The sequence below is a fragment of the Melanotaenia boesemani genome, chromosome 9 (assembly GCF_017639745.1).
Source record: "Melanotaenia boesemani isolate fMelBoe1 chromosome 9, fMelBoe1.pri, whole genome shotgun sequence".
Lineage (NCBI taxonomy): Eukaryota > Metazoa > Chordata > Actinopteri > Atheriniformes > Melanotaeniidae > Melanotaenia > Melanotaenia boesemani.
This window is the reverse complement of record NC_055690.1, coordinates 17,727,811-17,749,709: the sequence shown is the minus strand read 5'-3', so window position 1 is coordinate 17,749,709 and position 21,899 is coordinate 17,727,811. Positions and strand designations below refer to the sequence as shown.

The window sequence follows — 21,899 nt, the reverse complement described above, 5'->3', positions numbered from 1 at the left end:
CTCATGTAAGTGCACGGTTTGAGACACACTTCGAGTCTGACAACTTTTTTTCTGACGACTTTTTTTCTGACTCCGACTCTGACAACTTTTTTTCTGACGACTTTTTTTCTGACTCCGACTCTGACAACTTTTTTCCCGACTCCGACACTGACATCTGACAACTTTTTCCTGATACCTGATGACTTTTGTCCTGACACCTGACACCTGACTCTGACTACGACGATGTCCTAAAATGTACACCGTACTTTAATAAGATGTCATATTGCCTGTATCAGGAATTTTTTGAAGGATTATTTACAGGAGCAGGGCAGGCGCAAACATCTGGGAACATAATTGAACTTTGTCAAAGGCAAGTCTTTCACCAGTAAAAACAAAAGTTTCTTAACGTAACATTGGATTTTCAGTTTCGATCCTCAAATATATTTATATATATATATATATATATATATATATATATATATATATATATATATTTTTTTTTTTTTTTTTTTTTTTTTTTTTTTTTTTTTTCAAATTTACTTGGATCGTATTGATACCCAAATTTTGCAGCATTGTCCAGTCCTACTTCTAATTTAAAAACTAATGTCCACAATCATTGGCAAAAAAGAAGAAGAAAAAAAAAATACAATATGTGTTTGTAAATTAATTAGTAAATTAATAGGCAAGGCTTAAATGAAATTAAGAAAGTGTGTGATTATAAAACCCATGCACTATTTAAACATTTTTTTAACTTGCAGCATTTAATGTGTGATGTTATTATTCCTAGCATTATTATTATGTGCCATATTATTTGATTCATCAGAATCAATAGGCAGCGTCTGTTTTACAGTCGCCTCCCCTTAATGCAAACCTCACCAATCTGCTATCACTGAGCCTTGTGGGAAATAAAGTAATCTTTCATGATGAAAGATCATGATTCATTATATCAGGAGAACTGTGAGCTTGTCTTCATTTTATAAAGCAGTACAAACATGCAAATAGCTACTCTTGGATTCCTGTGCGTTCTCTACATGAAAACAGTTACTGGCTGTGAACTTTTTGGCAAATTTGACATGCCAAGTTTATTTAAAGACGGTGACATTATGATAGGAGGAATTTTTCCAGTTTTCAATAAAGAGATCGGCAGCACAGCTACATTTGAGAGAGAACCTCCTGGAGTAAAGTGTGCACTGTAAGTTTTAATCTATGTGACTTTCCTATGCATGTTACTTTATTTTTGTCCTACACACTTTCTGTTATTTCCATGTGAGTTGCACAGCAGTATCTCAGTCATTTTATAACACAGCGATCACCAAAACCTTCTTAGGTTTGATCTACGAGCTTTTCGATGGACCCAAATGATGATATTTGCAGTTGAAGAAATAAACAAAGATCCTGCTCTCCTCCCAAATATATCTCTTGGTTATAGGATCGTTAATTCATGTTCATCTCCTACAAATACTTTACGAGCAGCACTAACACTGGTCAGTACAACAGAGGATATAGAAATATCTTCTCCCTGTCCTCCAGCAATATCTGCTGTCATTGCAGAGGCAGGATCATCTCAGTCCATAGCTGTGGCTGGAATCCTGGGACCATTTGAAGTACCAGTAGTAAGTGATGAAATTTTAGCACTGCATGCTCTGTGACATTAAATACTTCTGCAGATACTTTTTTGTTGCACTGTAAAACCTGCTCTGTGGTTCTTTTTCTAGGTAAGTTATTTCTCAACATGTGCCTGCCTGAGTGACAGAGCTAAATACCCAACCTTTTTTCGGACAATCCCCAGCGACTACTTTCAGGCAAAAGCTTTGGCAGCTCTGGTCAAGCATTTTGGTTGGGAATGGATTGGAGCCATACATTCAGCTAATGATTACGGACGGAATGGGGTTCTGGCTTTTACTGAAGAAGTTAAAAAGCTTGGGGTTTGTATTGCTTTTGTTGGGACTGTTCTACGTACATACCCTATGGACAAAATTCTGGCTGTTGTAGAAATGATCAAACAATCAACTGTCAAAGTAATTCTGGCTTTTACTCCAGAGGGTGACTTTTCACCTTTGATGAAGGAAGTACTGAAACAGAACATTACAGGAATTCAGTGGATTGCCAGTGAGGCATGGATAACAGCACCTCAGCCTTCCACACCTGAAATGTACCAAGCTTTCGGTGGAACTTTAGGATTTATGATACAAAAGATGGCTATCCCTAATCTTAAACCATTTCTCATGAATATAAGTCCCTATAAAGATCCAAGTGCAGCATTTGTGAATGATTTCTGGGAGATAATTGTGGGCTGCAGAGCAGATTCACCTGATAAGCACACAGAAGCAGAGAAAACAAAGATATGCACAGGCAATGAGACACTAATAAATTCCCAGGATGTGTTCTTCAATGTCACACAGCTCAGAGTGTCCTATAATGTGTATAAAGCTGTTTATGCTATTGCACATGCCCTTCATCAGCTGGTATTCTGTCAACCAGCAGGAGAAAAAGGATTAAGGCCATGTTTGAATGTGTCAGAAATTCAGCCCAAAGAGGTGGGAAACACTTTCAATGATGGAAAAAAAGTTTGCAACTGTTTGTAAATGAACTGTACTACAGCTTTTCTAAATTTCCAACACATAATTCCCTTTTTCACAGGTCGCTTACCACCTAAACACGGTGAACTTCAGGACTCAGTTTGGCGATCATGTGTTTTTTGATGAAAATGGTGACCCTCCTGCTTCATATGACATTATTAATTGGCAGCTAAAAAATGGGCAGGTAGAACATGTGACATTGGGCCATTTTGCATCTGCTGAAAATGGTGATTATAAGCTCAGTATACAGGAGGAAAAGATAGTATGGAGGAAAGGAGAAACGGTAACCAGGAAAAGTTAATCTTTTCTTTTTTTGCATGTAATTAATTTCTATGTGCTCTGTTGAACAATAAGATTATTACAAGAGGCTAAATCTTGTTTTTCCTTCAGGTCCCAACATCAGTGTGCTCCAATGTTTGTCCAGCGGGAACCAGAAAAGCTGAAATTAAAGGAAAACCTGCATGTTGTTTTGACTGCATTCCATGTGCAGAAGGAACTATATCTAACTCCTCAGGTGATGTGCTTAGAACACCAAACATTAACACTCAAGTGTTATACTTAGCATAACATGTGCTCCATCCAGTATTTGAATATATTGATTTTCCTCCCCTTAAAGTATTTTCATGGATCTATGATTTGATGTTTTGCAAACATTATCTGTAGATGCACTGTTTTTTTTTTCTTTGTTTATCCTCAACAGGTGCAACAAAATGCACACTCTGTCCACAGGAATACTGGTCCAATGAGAAGAAAGATGAGTGCATTCCTAAAACCATTGAGTTTCTGACATACAACGAGCCGATGGGAATTGCTCTCACAGTTGTATCCTTGCTCGGGGCTTCCCTGTCAATTATCACAATGATCATTTTTATCCACCACAGAGAAACTCCTGTAGTTAAAGCCAGCAACTCAGAGCTCAGCTGTTTCTTGTTGTTTTCTCTTTTCTTGTGTTGTCTCTGCCCTCTCACCTTCATAGGCAGACCGACAGTCTGGACATGCATGCTGCGCCACACTGCTTTTGGTGTGACATTTGCACTCTGCATTTCCTGTATCTTGGGGAAAACTATTGTTGTAGTAACAGCTTTCAGAGCAACACAGCCTGGTAATAAAGTTGTAGGAAAGTTTGGTCCTGCTCAGCAAAGGATTATTGTTTGCTCCTGCACTTTGATTCAAGTGGTGATTTGTATATTGTGGCTCAGGTTAAATCCACCTTTGCCAGATAGGGTTTTCAGGTATAGCAATAAGAAGATAGTTTTAGAATGTAACACAGGATCCAATGCTGCTTTCTATGCAGTGCTGGCATACATAGGGATCCTTGCAGTAATATGTTTGGTCCTTGCATTTCTGGCAAGAAAGTTGCCTGATAACTTTAATGAAGCCAAATTCATCACATTTAGCATGTTGATATTCTGTGCTGTCTGGATCACTTTTATCCCAGCATATGTCAGCTCTCCTGGAAAGTTCACTGTGGCTGTGGAAATATTTGCAATTCTGTCATCATCATTTGGCTTATTGTTTAGTATTTTTGCACCTAAATGTTACATTATATTGATGAAGCCAGAGAAAAATACCAAGAAACATGTTATAGGGAAAAAAATGTAACACAAAAGTGTGTGTGTAAAATTTTGTTGTAGTATATGAGAACATATTGTAGGACTGCATATTGTGCTTAGTTGTTGTAATGTTCAGTACATGACATTAAAGTTTTATATGTTGTGTCATTATACAAATTATGCAAGTTTCTTATGTCATTGTTTAGGGTGGGACATTTTGACAGTTTTGGTCCTCCAAACCTGGATTCCTATCACCAAATAGGCAGTACTGCAGAACATAGTATGTCATAATACTGCAAAGCACACAGCCTAACATCTCAGCAGGACCTGTTGTTTAGGGTAGCTATAACTCCAGGCATCAGGCATTTTCCAAGAAAATCTTCACCGCATGGATCCTGATGGATCCTGTTTTCAGATATTCCTGGAAACGCACCAAAGTAGATCCCAAAAAAATAGCATGTAGACAGGCATTGTAACCTAGTTACCTAGTTCTAGGAAAAGATGTAACTTATCAGACATTTTAAAATCACCCAGGCATTTTCCAACATCACAATCATAATTAAATTGTTACAGTCTTTAATTTTGGTTTCTGTACCATCATCATGTCGTACAAATCACTAGCTGGACCAAATTACACATTACAATTTCATTAAGCATTTATGAGATGACTTATTGTCAGATTAAACAGTATAAAATAGCATTATTAAATTAACTGTTTATAAAGTAGTCTAATAAATCAGGCATGTTTCACATTTACATAACTGCACTAATGAATTAAAAATCAGACTTAAAAGAAACATATATATATATATATATATATATATATATATATATATATATATTTAACACACAATACATTAACAGTTTTACTTCAAATAAATGCTGTTGATGCCTCTTGGAGGCTGTCTTATGCTGGCTATGCCACTGGCCACTCTGTGGTTCACCATCCTGCATGACTTCTTACGTAGCTCAACAAGTTTTCACTGGCACCTTTCTAAAATCTCTTTAAGCCTTGTTGCCTTCCATTCAGGTGGATACACTTTCCTTGTTTCCTTGTCCTTACTGTCCATCTCCTCCTCTTCAAGGTATCTGTACTCTTAATCAGTTAAGATGGAGCAAGCAACAAATGAGCGCAAATTCAAAAGCTTAAAAGAAAAGATTTGTTAGATATCAGTTTTGATAGTAACTTACAGCTGTAGGTTAATGAGAACACATTTTAAGTGTTTATATTAAAAAACAAACACATTTATAATGTGTTTTTTTTTCTTCTGCATTGCCAGAAACTACAACTTTATGCACAGTTCATAAAACACATTTCAGTTATTGTATCCAGTGATAACACTGCAGACTTTTTAAAAACATGTCAACGATCCATAAGCTAGTAAACTCACTATGTCTTCTGTTGTTGAGGGCTTTGGCTGATCCTCTTCCGTTTTATTGTCTTCTGGCAACTTTGATTCTCTTTTGATGTTTTCATAGTATATGTTCCAGGCTCCTATGACCACAAATATATTTGTCCGTGAGACTGAGTTTGTGACTGCAGAGCTGTGCACAGACGTGAACCTGCAGATTACATTTCAGAAATAAGAATAACCTTGCAACATAAAACATAACATCAAAAAGATGCTCTGAAAATTTGTTGGTGAGTTCAGACAGACTATTAAAAAAAGGCCTATTATTTTTGGGTCTGAGTCAATTTAATATGGATGAAAGCGTCGTAACAAAATGGTCTGAAAAATGAATGACCACTGAAGGTGATGCTGCTGTACACTCTAAACAGAAAATATATAAAATTGATCTTGTAATCAGATGACAGATTATTATTTGGTTATAGATATCTTACCTCCGATTTCCCCTGTATTTATGTCCACTCCTGTGGATCCTTTTTACTTCTTGCTGAAAAAAGCCAATATCACAGACAAAGAAAAGTTAGATCATGAGAGAGAAAAACAAATCTTGAAACTTGAAATCTTGAAAGGAAGAAAGTCAATAAATAAGTCTACACCTCATTACAGTGGAAAATTTTTGTCTAAATAAAAAGTTGTTTCTGTGTGGTTGTGGACATATTTCATTTAAGGGAATTTCAAACTGTATCAGTTTGAACCAGTTTGTATCAGAACTCGCCAATAAAGGACTGAATGTAGCAGAAAAGTTATTCAGCAGCCATCAGAATATCATTAATAATCTCAAAGTGCAAAATTCAGTTGTTCAAACATGTAATATTTTACATGTGCAATATTGTGAATCGTTTCTGATTTCTTAATTAGTTAATTGTGTTCAGTCTCTGTGATGCTGCTATAAAAATACAATCTCCTACCAAGGGGCATTATTCTACATTCTATTCCATTTCTGTTTTTTTAAACCTTATACACATTTTAACACTTAGTAAACTGCTTACAGACAGGGCCTTAGGAATATGCTGTGAAGTGTGTGGAGTGCATGCAGCTGTTACTGCTACCACTGCCTATGGGCATCTTAAACAGACTGAGACCTGCATTTGTAACTATAAGGGACTAAGGACGGAAATACGCTTTACTAAAATTATAAATGTATATTAATATGCACTATCACTTGTTTAAAAAATAAACCCAAACTCAAATGTAGAAAAAGGGTTGTTCCTGATCCTTTGCCAAGGTTGCGGGTCAGTGAAAAATAGGATTCACGTGCTTTAGTTTTTTTGTAAGGATTTTGTTCCAGTTTTCACAATCATTAACTGGAATGTTGTAAAACATATTACATTTATTCATTGATCTTTATTTTTAGATGCTCTGATGCTCTTTCTAAGCAGAAAGATGCAATTTCATCCAGTTGCAATCAAGGAAAGTGAAATTAGTTGTGTCAGCTCTAGTTACTTTCCACATATGGTTCATGCATCAGATAGGTGTCAGCCATTGTGTCAGTCCACGTTGGATTAAGACCACATAGGGTAAAGATCTGCAAGTCTACCTGCACGTGTACCCCAAGCAAGGGCACGAGCTATAACCTTCTTACAACCAAATCAACACACAATGTGCTTCAAGCCTATCCCTGTCAGACATGGGTACAGACTAAGATGTGTCACCCAATGGCATCCACATTAGCCACATCCTCTGTTACCTTCAGTCTGGAACTCAGTCCACAGTGAACAAAACAGAATTTATCAGTTTATTGATAAATCTCTCAGACATTCAGGTTCTAGCCCTGACTGAGAACTTGATCCGTCCAGAAAACACAGCTACTCCAGCTGTCTGTAAATGCAGAATTTACCTCACTCTGCTGGACGAGGTGGTGGTACGGAAATTCTTATTTCTCAAAAGTGGAACTTCACTTCTCTCTGTCCACTATCACTAGAGTACCACACAGTAAAGGTCTCTACACCTATCACTGCATACATTCTGGTCATTTACCACCCTACGGGAGGCAATATAGATGAGTTTGTCTCTGAAATGGACATGATTCTCTCTTACATTCCAGATGATGGCACGCTGCTAATTGTCATGAGAGACATAAACATTCACATTGGCAAAATCACAGACAGCTGACTTTCTGGCTCTCATCTACTCTGTCAGTCTCAAACAGGTACAGACTCCTCCAACACACAAAGCTGGCAATACTCTTGACTTGGCACTAACCAGAAACTGCTCCACAGCTGACCTGTCAGTCACCCCACTACACCTCTCATACCACTTCCTGGTTAAATTCTCTGTCTTCCTTTCTCATATCACTCAAGCAACTCCAAAAAAACCACAGAAACTTGAGATGCCTCAGACCTACACAGCTGTCTGATCAGGTTTACTCTACCCTCCCTTCCCACTCAGACTCCTTACTGTCTATTAATGAGACTACAGAAACACTCTACTAGGACTAGGACTAGGACTAGGACTAGGAATAGGATCGCAGAGCCAGACTCAGGGCTGCAGAAAGAATAGTGGCGCAAATCAAAGGAGCACACGGACTTGTCCGAATAAAAACTTGCATTTTTCACATCGAGCCTAAAGGCTGCCAAGATGGCCTTTTCTCAGAACAAGATCTGCAATGCTCCCAACACACGACAACTGTTCATGGTGTTTAACTCTCTTCTATCTCCACAACCGGCTCAGCCACCCACCATGTTGACTGCAGAAATGTTCGCTTCCCACTTCACAGAAAAGGTTGCAACCATCAGTTACCAATTCACTGAACCTGACCAACTTAACCTACCCAAACCAGTTACTGGTGCCTCACTCTGCTCTTTCTGCTCTCTAAATGAGGATGAAGTCTCTAGACTTCTAGTCAGCTTAAAACTCACGACCTGTTCTCTTCATCCTGTCCCTGCCAACATCCTGCAGAGCATTCTACCTACAATCAAATCTGCACTAAGCCATATTATCAACTCCTCTCTTAAATCCGACGTCTATCCCTCTGCCTTCTGCCCGCACTCAATCCAACCCATGTTGAAAACTACCAACCAGTCTCATTGCTTCCGTTCATGTCTAAACTACTAGAGCGTGCTGTCTTCAGTCAGGTCTCACATTTCATTCGAGACAACAACCTATTTGATACATGTCAGACTGACTATAGGCAAAGCCTCTCTACTGAAAATTTCCTCTCAGTTACTGATTTCCTACAGCTTGCTAGATCAGCTGGTCAATCCTCAATCCTTATACTGCTGGACCTGTCCACTGCCTTTGACACATTCAACCATTAGATCCTCCTCTCCACACTTTCGGAACTTGGCATCTCAGGATCTGTCCTCTCGTGGTTTATGTCCTACCTCACAGGAAGATCCTTCACAGTATCTTGGCGAGGGGGAGTGTCCAGATCACATGGGCTGGCAACAGGGGTGCATCAGGGCTCTGTACTTGGCCCTCTTCTCTTCTCTTCTCTTCTCTTCTCTTCTCTTCTCTTCTCACTATACATCTCCTCACTCAGTGCAGTCATTAGCTCTCATGGCTTCTCCTACCACTGCTATGCAGACGACACTCAGCTTTTCCTTTCCTTCCCACCTGATGACACAACCATCTCAATGTGAATATCAGTATGCCTTGCTGATATCTCCACATGGATAAAGGATCACCATCTTCAGCTAAATCTGTCCAAGACTGAGCATATTGTCTGTCCAGCCAATTCTTCCTTACAGCCACACATAAGCGTGCAGCATGCCTCTACCACACTTTTGCCTACGTCTTCTACCAGGAATCTTGGTGTCATGGTAGACCTATAAGGACCATGTCGCCTTGTTTGCCTGGTCTTGCTGTCTTAGTGCATAGCCCCTGGACACTAGATTTGGGGTGGAACCCTCAATGCAGGGTGAACAGCTTCTGTGTTTTAACATCTGTGGTCTGAACTTCCTACTTTGGCCAGGTTATTATCCTAGCAGGGTATCTGATCCCTGGCTGATGGGGGTAGGGCTGAAAAGTCAACCCTTACGAATTTGGACACCCCTTCAACAACCACATAGGTCATCAGTAGTCGCCGCTGGCTTTTACGTAAGCACGAGCGACAAGCTGTTCCTAGAAATATTGAGAAATCATGCCGTCTACAGCTGTGGTGATTTCACTTGCATGGGCTATTGGCATCTATTTAAGGTTATCTGCAGCTAAATGGAAAAATGTGAGAAAACAGAGACATTACGGTACAGCCAGGTTCCCATTTAAGTAAGACAGTCAGTTGTGTCTACCCACAAAGAAGAAAATTTAAAGAAAAAGTCTTAACGGTGCTGTAACTAGGTAGAAAAACAAAGAAAAAAGGAGAGGTGATGGAGTTTAGGGCACTGTCGTCAGCGAGAATCTCCACAAGCTTATGTGGTCAAAGACTGACGTTCGCCGGTTTTTGTACCTACGCCAGCTTTATAAATAAGGCCCCTAGTGATAGCATCTCTCCACTGTGTGTTGTGGGCTGTCTTGTACCTACTGGTTTGGATGGCATTGTTGTCTGTATGTGTAGGGTCAGTTGCACATGTGAGGGTTTTATTGTGATCCCTCCTCTGTTTTATCAACCTGCCTCCTTACTGATAAACCTCTATATAGTTAAACCGTTTTGAAGGGAACATTTCTTCTGTATTAACATAACAAACCTGAGTGCTTTTTAGTAAATGTATGTTGAAATATTTCCATCCATCCATCCATTTTCTACCGTATCCAGGGTCGGGCCACGGGGGCAGCTGCCTAAGCAGGAAAACCCAGACTTCCCTTTCCCCAGTCAAATTTGCCAGCTTGTCCGGGTGGATCCCAAGACATTACCAAGCCAGCGGAGAGATGTAGTCACTCTAGTGCAGGGGTGGCCAACATCGGTCTTCGAGAGCCACAATTCTCCAGGTTTTCCATGCATCCCTGCACCGACACCAACAGGGTGTTGTACTGAACTAATTTGCTTTGCCAAGAGGAGCTTTATGGGTATGAGGCTCCTCTTGATAATCTAATTTTTTTTTCTTTAATTGTTTATGTAATCTTGCTGGACCTGACCGGAGGGGACAGAAAAAGAAAGTACAGTAATGAAGAAAAGTATAAAGGAATGTGAAAAAAAAGGAAGAGGAGACAAAGATACAGTAGATAGAGGGAACGACCCTTCAATCCAACTGAACACCAGACAACCAACTGCTACACCTGTACAGAAAAACTGAATTTCCTACAGCTTTTACATGTAAACTAAGCTGTTCCTAAAATAACGAAGACAACAACAACAAGCTGTATTACAACAACATAAATAAATAAATAAGATAAACCTAAACAAAAGTAGCTTGTGTAAAAAACTAATGGACAACTCATTGACTGTGTCGGCATGCAGAGTATGAGGAATCAGGAGTGAACAGAGATGAGTGTGCAAATGTGACCATGCTTCCATGGAGGCTAGAGGCAGAAGAGCGCAGTCCAGAGACCCAGGCAATCAGCAGCAATCCCGGAGCATGAACCCAAGTCACCCCACCACAAAGACTACCCTGGACCCACCATGAGGGTGGCAGAGGAATGCCCCAGCCGAGCCCCCTCTGGTCATGCGGCACAGGCCCTGGTGGGCCAAGATCAGCAGCCACTGGCTCTGCCAGGCAGAGGGCCCGCACCATGCCCAGGAGGACCAGCCCCCCCCCAGACAGCAAGCCAGTGTGGGCCAGCACCGATCCCAATGTTCCAGCCCCCTCCCCCTTCCCATCCTCCTGCACTCCTAAATATTTGTTGACCATGCTAAAATGTCTAAATGTGCACATTAGAGCATTAGCTTTATATACATGGGATAGTTACTTCTATTGCCAACCTTACCAGTCTAACATCACTGTGTCCTGTGGGACATAAACCAACTACTCATGATGATAACACATATGCCTACATCCAACACAGCTGTTATAAGAGCTGTGCCCATCTTCATTCTTCATCATTTGGTTATGAACCAGAAACATGCATAGAGCTGATCACATATTTCTCTGTGTTCTCTACATTTATGCAGCTAGTGGCTGTGAGCTTTTTGAGCATTTTAACATGCCAAGTTTGGTGAAAAAAGGAGACATCATGATAGGAGGTATTTTTCCTGTTTTTAACAAAGAAATCATCAGCACTGCGTCATTTGAGAAGAAGCCTCCTGGAGTGATGTGTGCAGGGTAAGAGGTCACACATGCTTTTCCGTCTTCATGACATGCATATTTATACTTATCTTTTACACCATGTCTTTTCAATCTGTGTGTTCTGTATTATTTTTTTCAGATTTGATATGCGAGTTTTTCGATGGACCCAAATAATGATATTCGCATTAGAAGAAATTAACAAAGATTCTATTCTTCTTCCAAACATATCTCTGGGTTACAGAATCTTAGACTCTTGTGCATCCCCCACTAACTCTTTACGTGCTGCACTAACACTGGCTAGTGAACTGGAGGAGGTAAATTTAACTTCTTTCTGTACTCCAGCAATATCTGCTCTCATAGCAGAGTCAGGATCATCTCAGTCCATAGCTGTGGCTGGAACCCTAGGACCATTTCACATGCCAATAGTAAGAGACAAGAGTAACATGTCTTATGCAGTCTGTGTTCTGTGATATTTGAGAATTTTGCAGATAGTGTTGATTAGTATACTGATTTTTGAGTTGTGTTGTGGTTCTTTTTCTAGGTAAGTTATTTCTCAACATGTGCCTGCCTGAGTGACAGAGCTAAATACCCGACCTTTTTTCGGACAGTCCCCAGCGACTACTTTCAGGTAAAAGCTTTGGCAGCTCTGGTCAAGCATTTTGGCTGGGAGTGGATTGGAGCCATACAGTCAGATAATGATTACGGACGGAATGGGGTTCTGGCTTTTACTGAAGAAGTTAAAAAGCTTGGGGTTTGTATTGCATTCGTTGGGACTGTTCTACGTACATACCCTATGGACAAAATTCTGGCTGTTGTAGAAATGATCAAACAATCAACTGTCAAAGTAATTCTGGCTTTTACTCCTGAGGGTGACTTTTACCCCTTAATGAATGAAGTGCTAAAACAAAACATTACAGGAATTCAGTGGATTGCCTGTGTGGCATGGATAACAGCACCCCGACCTTCCACACCTGAAATGTACCAAGCTTTTGGTGGAACTCTTGGATTTGTGGTACAAAAGATGGCTATCCCCAATTTTAAACCATTTCTCACAAATATAAGTCCCTATAAAGATCCAAGTGCAGCATTTGTGAATGATTTCTGGGAGATAATTGTGGGCTGCAGAGCAGATTCACCTGATAAGCACAGAGAAGCAGAGAAAACAAAGATATGCACAGGCAACGAGACACTAATAAATTCCCAGGATGTGTTCTTCAATGTCACACAGCTCAGAGTGTCCTATAATGTGTATAAAGCTGTTTATGCTATTGCACATGCCCTTCATCAGCTGGTATTCTGTCAACCAGCAGGAGAAAAAGGAATGAGGCCATGTTTGAATGTGTCAAAAATTCAGCCGAAAGAGGTGAGACACACTGTCAAAGAAGGAAAAACAGTTTCCAATTGTTTGTAAATTAATTGTACATATTAAACATATAATTCCCTTTCGTACAGGTCACTTATCACCTACAGAGGGTGAACTTCAGGAATCAATTCGGAGATCATGTCTTTTTTGATGAAAATGGTGACCCTCCTGCTTCTTATGACCTTATTAACTGGCAGCTGAGAAATGGGCAGGTGGAACATGTGACATTGGGCCGTTTTGCACCTGCTGAAAATAGCATTTACAAGCTGAGTATACAGGAGGAAAAGATAGTATGGAGGACAGGAGAAACGGTAACCAGAAAAAGATTTTTTTTCCCTTTACTTTTTTTTTTTTTTTTTTTTGGCTTTCATTCAATTAATTTCTCAACATCTTTATGTCCTCTGTTGAGTAATAAGATTATTACAAGAGGCTAAATCTTGTTTTTCCTTCAGGTCCCTACATCCGTGTGCTCTGGTGTTTGTCCAGCAGGAACCAGAAAAGCTGAAATTAAAGGAAAACCCGCATGTTGTTTTGACTGCGTTCCATGTGCAGAAGGAACTATATCTAACTCCTCAGGTAAATCGCTATAGGAAAAAACGCTATAGGAAAAAACAAACACACATAGTCTAGTATCTCTTTTTTAATATTCCAGAAACTATATTTGACCAAATCTATTTGACTGTGCTTTATAATTTTCTATTGTCTAAAAACAATATGTTGTATTTCACTGAACTGTTTTTTAATTCTCTGCAAACACAAACTGTAGATGTTTTTTGTTTATCCTTAACAGGTGCAACAAAATGCATACTCTGTCCACAGGAATACTGGTCCAATGAGAGGAAAGATGAGTGCATTCCTAAAACCATCGAGTTTCTGACATACAACGAGCCGATGGGAATTGCTCTCACAGTTGTATCCTTGCTCGGGGCTTCCCTGTCAATTATCACAATGATTATTTTTATCCACCACAGAGAAACTCCTGTAGTTAAAGCCAGCAACTCAGAGCTCAGCTGTTTCTTGTTGTTTTCTCTTTTATTGTGTTGTCTCTGCCCGCTTACCTTCATAGGCAGACCGACAGTCTGGACATGCATGCTGCGCCACACTGCTTTTGGTGTGACATTTGCACTCTGCATTTCCTGTATCTTGGGGAAAACTATTGTTGTTGTAACAGCTTTCAGAGCAACACAGCCTGGTAATAAAGTTGTAGGAAAGTTTGGTCCTGCTCAGCAAAGGATTATTGTTTGCTCCTGCACTTTGATTCAAGTGGTGATTTGTATATTGTGGCTCAAGTTAAATCCACCTTTGCCAGATAGGGTTTTCAGGTATAGCAATAAGAAGATAGTTTTAGAATGTAACACAGGATCCAATGCTGCTTTCTATGCAGTGCTGGCATACATAGGGATCCTTGCAGTAATATGTTTGGTCCTTGCATTTCTGGCAAGAAAGTTGCCTGATAACTTTAATGAAGCCAAATTCATCACATTCAGCATGTTGATATTCTGTGCTGTCTGGATCACTTTTGTCCCAGCATATGTCAGCTCTCCTGGAAAGTTCACTGTGGCTGTGGAAATATTTGCAATTCTGTCATCATCATTTGGCTTATTGTTTAGTATTTTTGCACCTAAATGTTACATTATATTGATGAAGCCAGAGAAAAATACCAAGAAACATGTAATAGGGAAAAAAATGTAACACAAAAGTGTGTGTGTAAAATTTTGTTGTAGTATATGAGAACATATTGTAGTACTGCATATTGTGCTTAGTTGTTGTAATGTTCAGTACATGACATTAAAGTTTTATATTTTGTGTCATTATACAAATTATGTAAGTTTCTTATGTCATTGTTTAGGGTGGGGCATTTGGACAGTTTTGGTCCTCCAAACCTGGATTCCTATCACCAAATAGGCAGTACTGCAGAACATAGTATGTCATAATACTGCAAAGCACACAGCCTAACATCTCAGCAGGACCTGTTGTTTAGGGTAGCTATAACTCCAGGCATCAGGCTTTTTCCAAGAAAATCTTCACCGCATACCTGATGGATCCTGTTTTCAGATATTCGTGGAAACGCACCAAAGTAGATCCCAAAAAATCCTAAAATCCAGATACCCATCCATGAGGTGTTCAAAAAAAGTGTGTAATTGATCCCTCATAGATCCTACTTAAAATATCTCTGCACTGCATCTTTGGCATGTTCACAGATCACAGGGAATACACTGACCATACGTAAGGGATAGCTGTCAGATATTTTTAGATTTTTCATTTGTTCAAATGTGGGAATCCAATGGCTGATACATTTTTTTCCATTCATTGTTAAACATAGCATGTAGAAAAAAAAAAAAAAAAACAAAACAAAAAAAAACATAGCATGTAGACAGGCATTGTAACCTAGTTACCTAGTTCTAGGAAAAGATGTAACTTATCAGACATTTTAAAATCACCCAGGCATTTTCCAACATCACAATCATAATTAAATTGTTACAGTCTTTAATTTTGGTTTCTGTACCATCATCATGTCGTACAAATCACTAGCTGGACCAAATTACACATTACAATTTCATTAAGCATTTATGAGATGACTTATTGTCAGATTAAACAGTATAAAATAGCATTATTAAATTAACTGTTTATAAAGTAGTCTAATAAATCAGGGATGTTTCACATTTACATAACTGCACTAATGAATTAAAAATCAGACTTAAAAGAAACATAAACATATATATATATATATATATATATATATATATATATATATATATATATATATATATTTAACACACAATACATTAACAGTTTTACTTCAAATAAATGCTGTTGATGCCTCTTGGAGGCTGTCTTATGCTGGCTACGCCACTGGCCACTCTGTGGTTCACCATCCTGCATGACTTCTTACGTAGCTCAACAAGTTTTCACTGGCACCTTTCTAAAATCTCTTTAAGCCTTGTTGCCTTCCATTCAGGTGGATACACTTTCCTTGTTTCCTTGTCCTTACTGTCCATCTCCTCCTCTTCAAGGTATCTGTACTCTTAATCAGTTAAGATGGAGCAAGCAACAAATGAGCGCAAATTCAAAAGCTTAAAAGAAAAGATTTGTTAGATATCAGCTTTGATAGTAACTTACAGCTGTAGGTTAATGAGAACACATTTTAAGTGTTTATATTAAAAAACAAACACATTTATAATGTGTTTTTTTTTCTTCTGCATTGCCAGAAACTACAACTTTATGCACAGTTCATAAAACACATTTTAGTTATTGTATCCAGAGATAACACTGCAGACTATCTACAACACTAATGTAAAATAAAAACAGATCAGAAATCTCTGTTGTATTCTAAGCACTGAAAAAAAAACATGTCAACAATCCATAAGTTAGTAAACTCACTATGTCTTCTGTTGTTGAGGGCTTTGGCTGATCCTCTTCCGTTTTATTGTCTTCTGGCAACTTTGATTCTCTTTTGATGTTTTCAAAGTATATGTTCCAGGCTCCTATGACCACAAATATAATTGTCCGTGAGACTGAGTTTGTGACTGCAGAGCTGTGCACAGACGTGAACCTGCAGATTACATTTCAGAAATAAGAATAACCTTGCAACATAAAACATAACATATCAAAAAGATGCTCTGAAAATTTGTTGGTGAGTTCTGACAGACTTTTTAAAAAAGTCCTATTATTTTTGGGTCTGAGTCAATTTAATATGGATGAAAGCGTCGTAACAAAATGGTCTGAAAAATGAATGACCACTGAAGGTGATGCTGCTGTACACTCTAAACAGAAAATATATATAATTGATCTTGTAATCAGATGACAGATTATTATTTGGTTATAGATATCTTACCTCCGATTTCCCCTGTATTTATGTCGACTCCTGTGGATCCTTTTTACTTCTTGCTGAAAAAAGCCAATATCACAGACAAAGAAAAGTTAGATCATGAGAGAGAAAAACAAATCTTGAAACTTGAAATCTTGAAAGGAAGAAAGTCAATAAATAAGTCTACACCTCATTACAGTGGAAAATTTTTGTCTAAATAAAAAGTTGTTTCTGTGTGGTTGTGGACATATTTCATTTAAGGGAATTTCAAACTGTATCAGTTTGAACCAGTTTGTATCAGAACTCGCCAATAAAGGACTGAATGTAGCAGAAAAGTTATTCAGCAGCCATCAGAATATCATTAATAATCTCAAAGTGCAAAATTCAGTTGTTCAAACATGTAATATTTTACATGTGCAATATTGTGAATCGTTTCTGATTTCTTAATTAGTTAATTGTGTTCAGTCTCTGTGATGCTGCTATAAAAATACAATCTCCTACCAAGGGGCATTATTCTACATTCTATTCCATTTCTGTTTTTTTAAACCTTATACACATTTTAACACTTAGTAAACTGCTTACAGACAGGGCCTTAGGAATATGCTGTGAAGTGTGTGGAGTGCATGCAGCTGTTACTGCTACCACTGCCTATGGGCATCTTAAACAGACTGAGACCTGCATTTGTAACTATAAGGGACTAAGGACGGAAATACGCTTTACTAAAATTATAAATGTATATTAATATGCACTATCACTTGTTTAAAAAATAAACCCAAACTCAAATGTAGAAAAAGGGTTGTTCCTGATCCTTTGCCAAGGTTGCGGGTCAGTGAAAAATAGGATTCACGTGCTTTAGTTTTTTTGTAAGGATTTTGTTCCAGTTTTCACAATCATTAACTGGAATGTTGTAAAACATATTACATTTATTCATTGATCTTTATTTTTAGATGCTCTGATGCTCTTTCTAAGCAGAAAGATGCAATTTCATCCAGTTGCAATCAAGGAAAGTGAAATTAGTTGTGTCAGCTCTAGTTACTTTCCACATATGGTTCATGCATCAGATAGGTGTCAGCCATTGTGTCAGTCCACGTTGGATTAAGACCACATAGGGTAAAGATCTGCAAGTCTACCTGCACGTGTACCCCAAGCAAGGGCACGAGCTATAACCTTCTTACAACCAAATCAACACACAATGTGCTTCAAGTCTATCCCTGTCAGACATGGGTACAGACTAAGATGTGTCACCCAATGGCATCCACATTAGCCACATCCTCTGTTACCTTCAGTCTGGAACTCAGTCCACAGTGAACAAAACAGAATTTATCAGTTTATTGATAAATCTCTCAGACATTCAGGTTCTAGCCCTGACTAAGAACTTGATCCGTCCAGAAAATACAGCTACTCCAGCTGTCTGTAAATGCAGAATTTACCTCACTCTGCTGGACGAGGTGGTGGTACGGAAATTCTTATTTCTCAAAAGTGGAACTTCACTTCTCTCTGTCCACTATCACTAGAGTACCACACAGTAAAGGTCTCTACACCTATCACTGCGTACATTCTGGTCATTTACCACCCTACGGGAGGCAACATATATGAGTTTGTCTCTGAAATGGACATGATTCTCTCTTACATTCCAGATGATGGCACGCTGCTAATTGTCATGAGAGACATGAACATTCACATTGGCAAAATCACAGACAGCTGACTTTCTGGCTCTCATCTACTCTGTCAGTCTCAAACAGGTACAGACTCCTCCAACACACAAAGCTGGCAATACTCTTGACTTGGCACTGACCGGAAATTGCTCCACAGCTGACCTGTCAGTCACCCCACTACACCTCTCATACCACTTCCTGGTTAAATTCTCTGTCTTCCTTCCTCATATCACTCAAGCAACTCCAAAAAAAACCACAGAAACTTGAGATGCCTCAGACCTACACAGCTGTCTGATCAGGTTTACTCTACCCTCCCTTCCCACTCAGACTCCTTACTGTCTATTAATGAGACTACAGAAACACTCTACTAGGACTAGGACTAGGACTAGGACTAGGATCGCAGAGCCAGACTCCGGGCTGCAGAAAGAATAGTGGCACAAATCAAAGGAGCACACGGACTTGTCCGAATAAAAACTTGCATTTTTCACATCGAGCCTAAAGGCTGCCAAGATGGCCTTTTCTCAGAACAAGATCTGCAATGCTCCCAACACACGACAACTGTTCATGGTGTTTAACTCTCTTCTATCTCCACAACCGGCTCAGCCACCCACCATGTTGACTGCAGAAATGTTCGCTTCTTACTTCACAGAAAAGGTTGCAACTATCAGTTACCAATTCACTGAACCTGACCAACTTAACCTACCCAAACCAGTTACTGGTGCCTCACTCTGCTCTTTCTGCTCTCTAAATGAGGATGAAGTCTCTAGACTTCTAGTCAGCTTAAAACTCACGACCTGTTCTCTTCATCCTGTCCCTGCCAACATCCTGCAGAGCATTCTACCTACAATCAAATCTGCACTAAGCCATATTATCAACTCCTCTCTTAAATCCGACGTCTATCCCTCTGCCTTCTGCCCGCACTCAATCCAACCCATGTTGAAAACTACCAACCAGTCTCACTGCTTCCGTTCATGTCTAAACTACTAGAGCGTGCTGTCTTCAGTCAGGTCTCACATTTCATTCGAGACAACAACCTATTTGATACATATCAGACTGACTATAGGCAAAGCCTCTCTACTGAAAATTTCCTCTCAGTTACTGATTTCCTACAGCTTGCTAGATCAGCTGGTCAATCCTCAATCCTTATACTGCTGGACCTGTCCACTGCCTTTGACACATTCAACCATTAGATCCTCCTCTCCACACTTTCGGAACTTGGCATCTCAGGATCTGTCCTCTCGTGGTTTATGTCCTACCTCACAGGAAGATCCTTCACAGTATCTTGGCGAGGGGGAGTGTCCAGATCACATGGGCTGGCAACAGGGGTGCATCAGGGCTCTGTACTTGGCCCTCTTCTCTTCTCTTCTCTTCTCTTCTCTTCTCTTCTCTTCTCTTCTCTTCTCTTCTCACTATACATCTCCTCACTCAGTGCAGTCATTAGCTCTCATGGCTTCTCCTACCACTGCTATGCAGACGACACTCAGCTTTTCCTTTCCTTCCCACCTGATGACACAACCATCTCAATGTGAATATCAGTATGCCTTGCTGATATCTCCACATGGATAAAGGATCACCATCTTCAGCTAAATCTGTCCAAGACTGAGCATATTGTATATTGTCTGTCCAGCCAATTCTTCCTTACAGCCACACATAAGCGTGCAGCATGCCTCTACCACACTTTTGCCTACGTCTTCTACCAGGAATCTTGGTGTCATGGTAGACCTTTAAGGACCATGTCGCCTTGGTTGCCTGGTCTTGCTGTCTTAGTGCATAGCCCCTGGACACTAGATTTGGGGTGGAACCCTCAATGCAGGGTGAACAGCTTCTGTGTTTTAACATCTGTGGTCTGAACTTCCTACTTTGGCCAGGTTATTATCCTAGCAGGGTATCTGATCCCTGGCTGATGGGGGTAGGGCTGAAAAGTCAACCCTTACGAATTTGGACACCCCTTCAACAACCACATAGGTCATCAGTAGTCGCCGCTGGCTTTTACGTAAGCACGAGCGACAAGCTGTTCCTAGAAATATTGAGAAATCATGCCGTCTACAGCTGTGGTGATTTCACTTGCATGGGCTATCGGCATCTATTTAAGGTTATCTGCAGCTAAATGGAAAAATGTGAGAAAACAGAGACATTACGGTACAGCCAGGTTCCCATTTAAGTAAGACAGTAAGTTGTGTCTACCCACAAAGAAGAAAATTTAAAGAAAAAGTCTTAACGGTGCTGTAACTAGGTAGAAAAACAAAGAAAAAGGAGAGGTGATGGAGTGAGTTTTTTAGGGCACTGTCGTCAGCGAGAATCTCCACAAGCTTATGTGGTCAAAGACTGACGTTCGCTGGTTTTTGTACCTACGCCAGCTTTATAAATAAGGCCCCTAGTGATAGCATCTCTCCATTGTGTGTTGTGTGCTGTCTTGTACCTACTGGTTTGGATGGCATTGTTGTCTGTGTGTGTAGGGTCAGTTGCACATGTGAGGGTTTTATTGTGATCCCTCCTCTGTTTTATCAACCTGCCTCCTTACTGATAAACCCCTATATAGTTAAACCATTTTGAAGGGAACATTTCTTCTGTATTAACATAACAAACCTGAGTGCTTTTTAGTAAATGTATGTTGAAATATTTCCATCCATCCATCCATTTTCTACCGCGTATCCAGGGTCGGGCCACGGGGGCAGCTGCCTAAGCAGGAAAACCCAGACTTCCCTTTCCCCAGTCAAATTTGCCAGCTTGTCCGGGGGGATCCCAAGACATTACCAAGTCAGCGGAGAGATGTAGTCACTCTAGTGCAGGGGTGGCCAACATCGGTCTTCGAGAGCCACAATTCTGCAGGTTTTCCATGCATCCCTGCACCGACACCAACAGGGTGTTGTACTGAACTAATTTGCTTTGCCAAGAGGAGCTTTATGGGTATAAGGCTCCTCTTGATCTGTCCAGAGGGGACAGAAAAAGAAAGTACAGCAATGAAGAAAAGTATAAAGGAATGTGGAAAAAAAGGAAGAGGAGACAAAGATAGATAGAAGGAACGACCCTTCAATCCAACCGAGCACCAGACAACCAACTGCTACACCTGTACAGAAAAACTGAATTTCCTACAGCTTTTACATGTAAACTAAGCTGTCAGTCATTAGGAGTTCCTTAAATAACCAAGACAACAACAACAAGCTGTATTACAACAACATAAATAAATAAATAAGATAAACCTAAACAAAAGTAGCTTGTGTAAAAAACTAATGGACAACTCATTGACTGTGTCGGCATGCAGAGTATGAGGAATCAGGAGTGAACAGAGATGAGTGTGCAAATGTGACCATGTTTCCACGGAGGCTAGAGGCAGACAAGCGCAGTCCAGAGACCCAGGCAATCAGCAGCAATCCCGGAGCATGAACCCAAGTCACCCCACCACAAAGACTACCCTGGACCCACCATGAGGGTGGCAGAGGAATGCCCCAGCC

At 39.9% G+C, this 21,899-nt stretch overlaps 2 pseudogenes; both read left to right on the top strand.

Annotated features, from left to right (window-relative positions):
* Positions 1–1,034: 1,034 nt before the first annotated feature.
* On the top strand, positions 1,035–10,977 carry LOC121646157 (annotated as a pseudogene).
* Positions 10,978–11,568: 591 nt separating this feature from the next.
* LOC121646156 lies at positions 11,569–21,831 on the top strand (annotated as a pseudogene).
* The last annotated feature ends 68 nt before the right edge of the window (positions 21,832–21,899 follow it).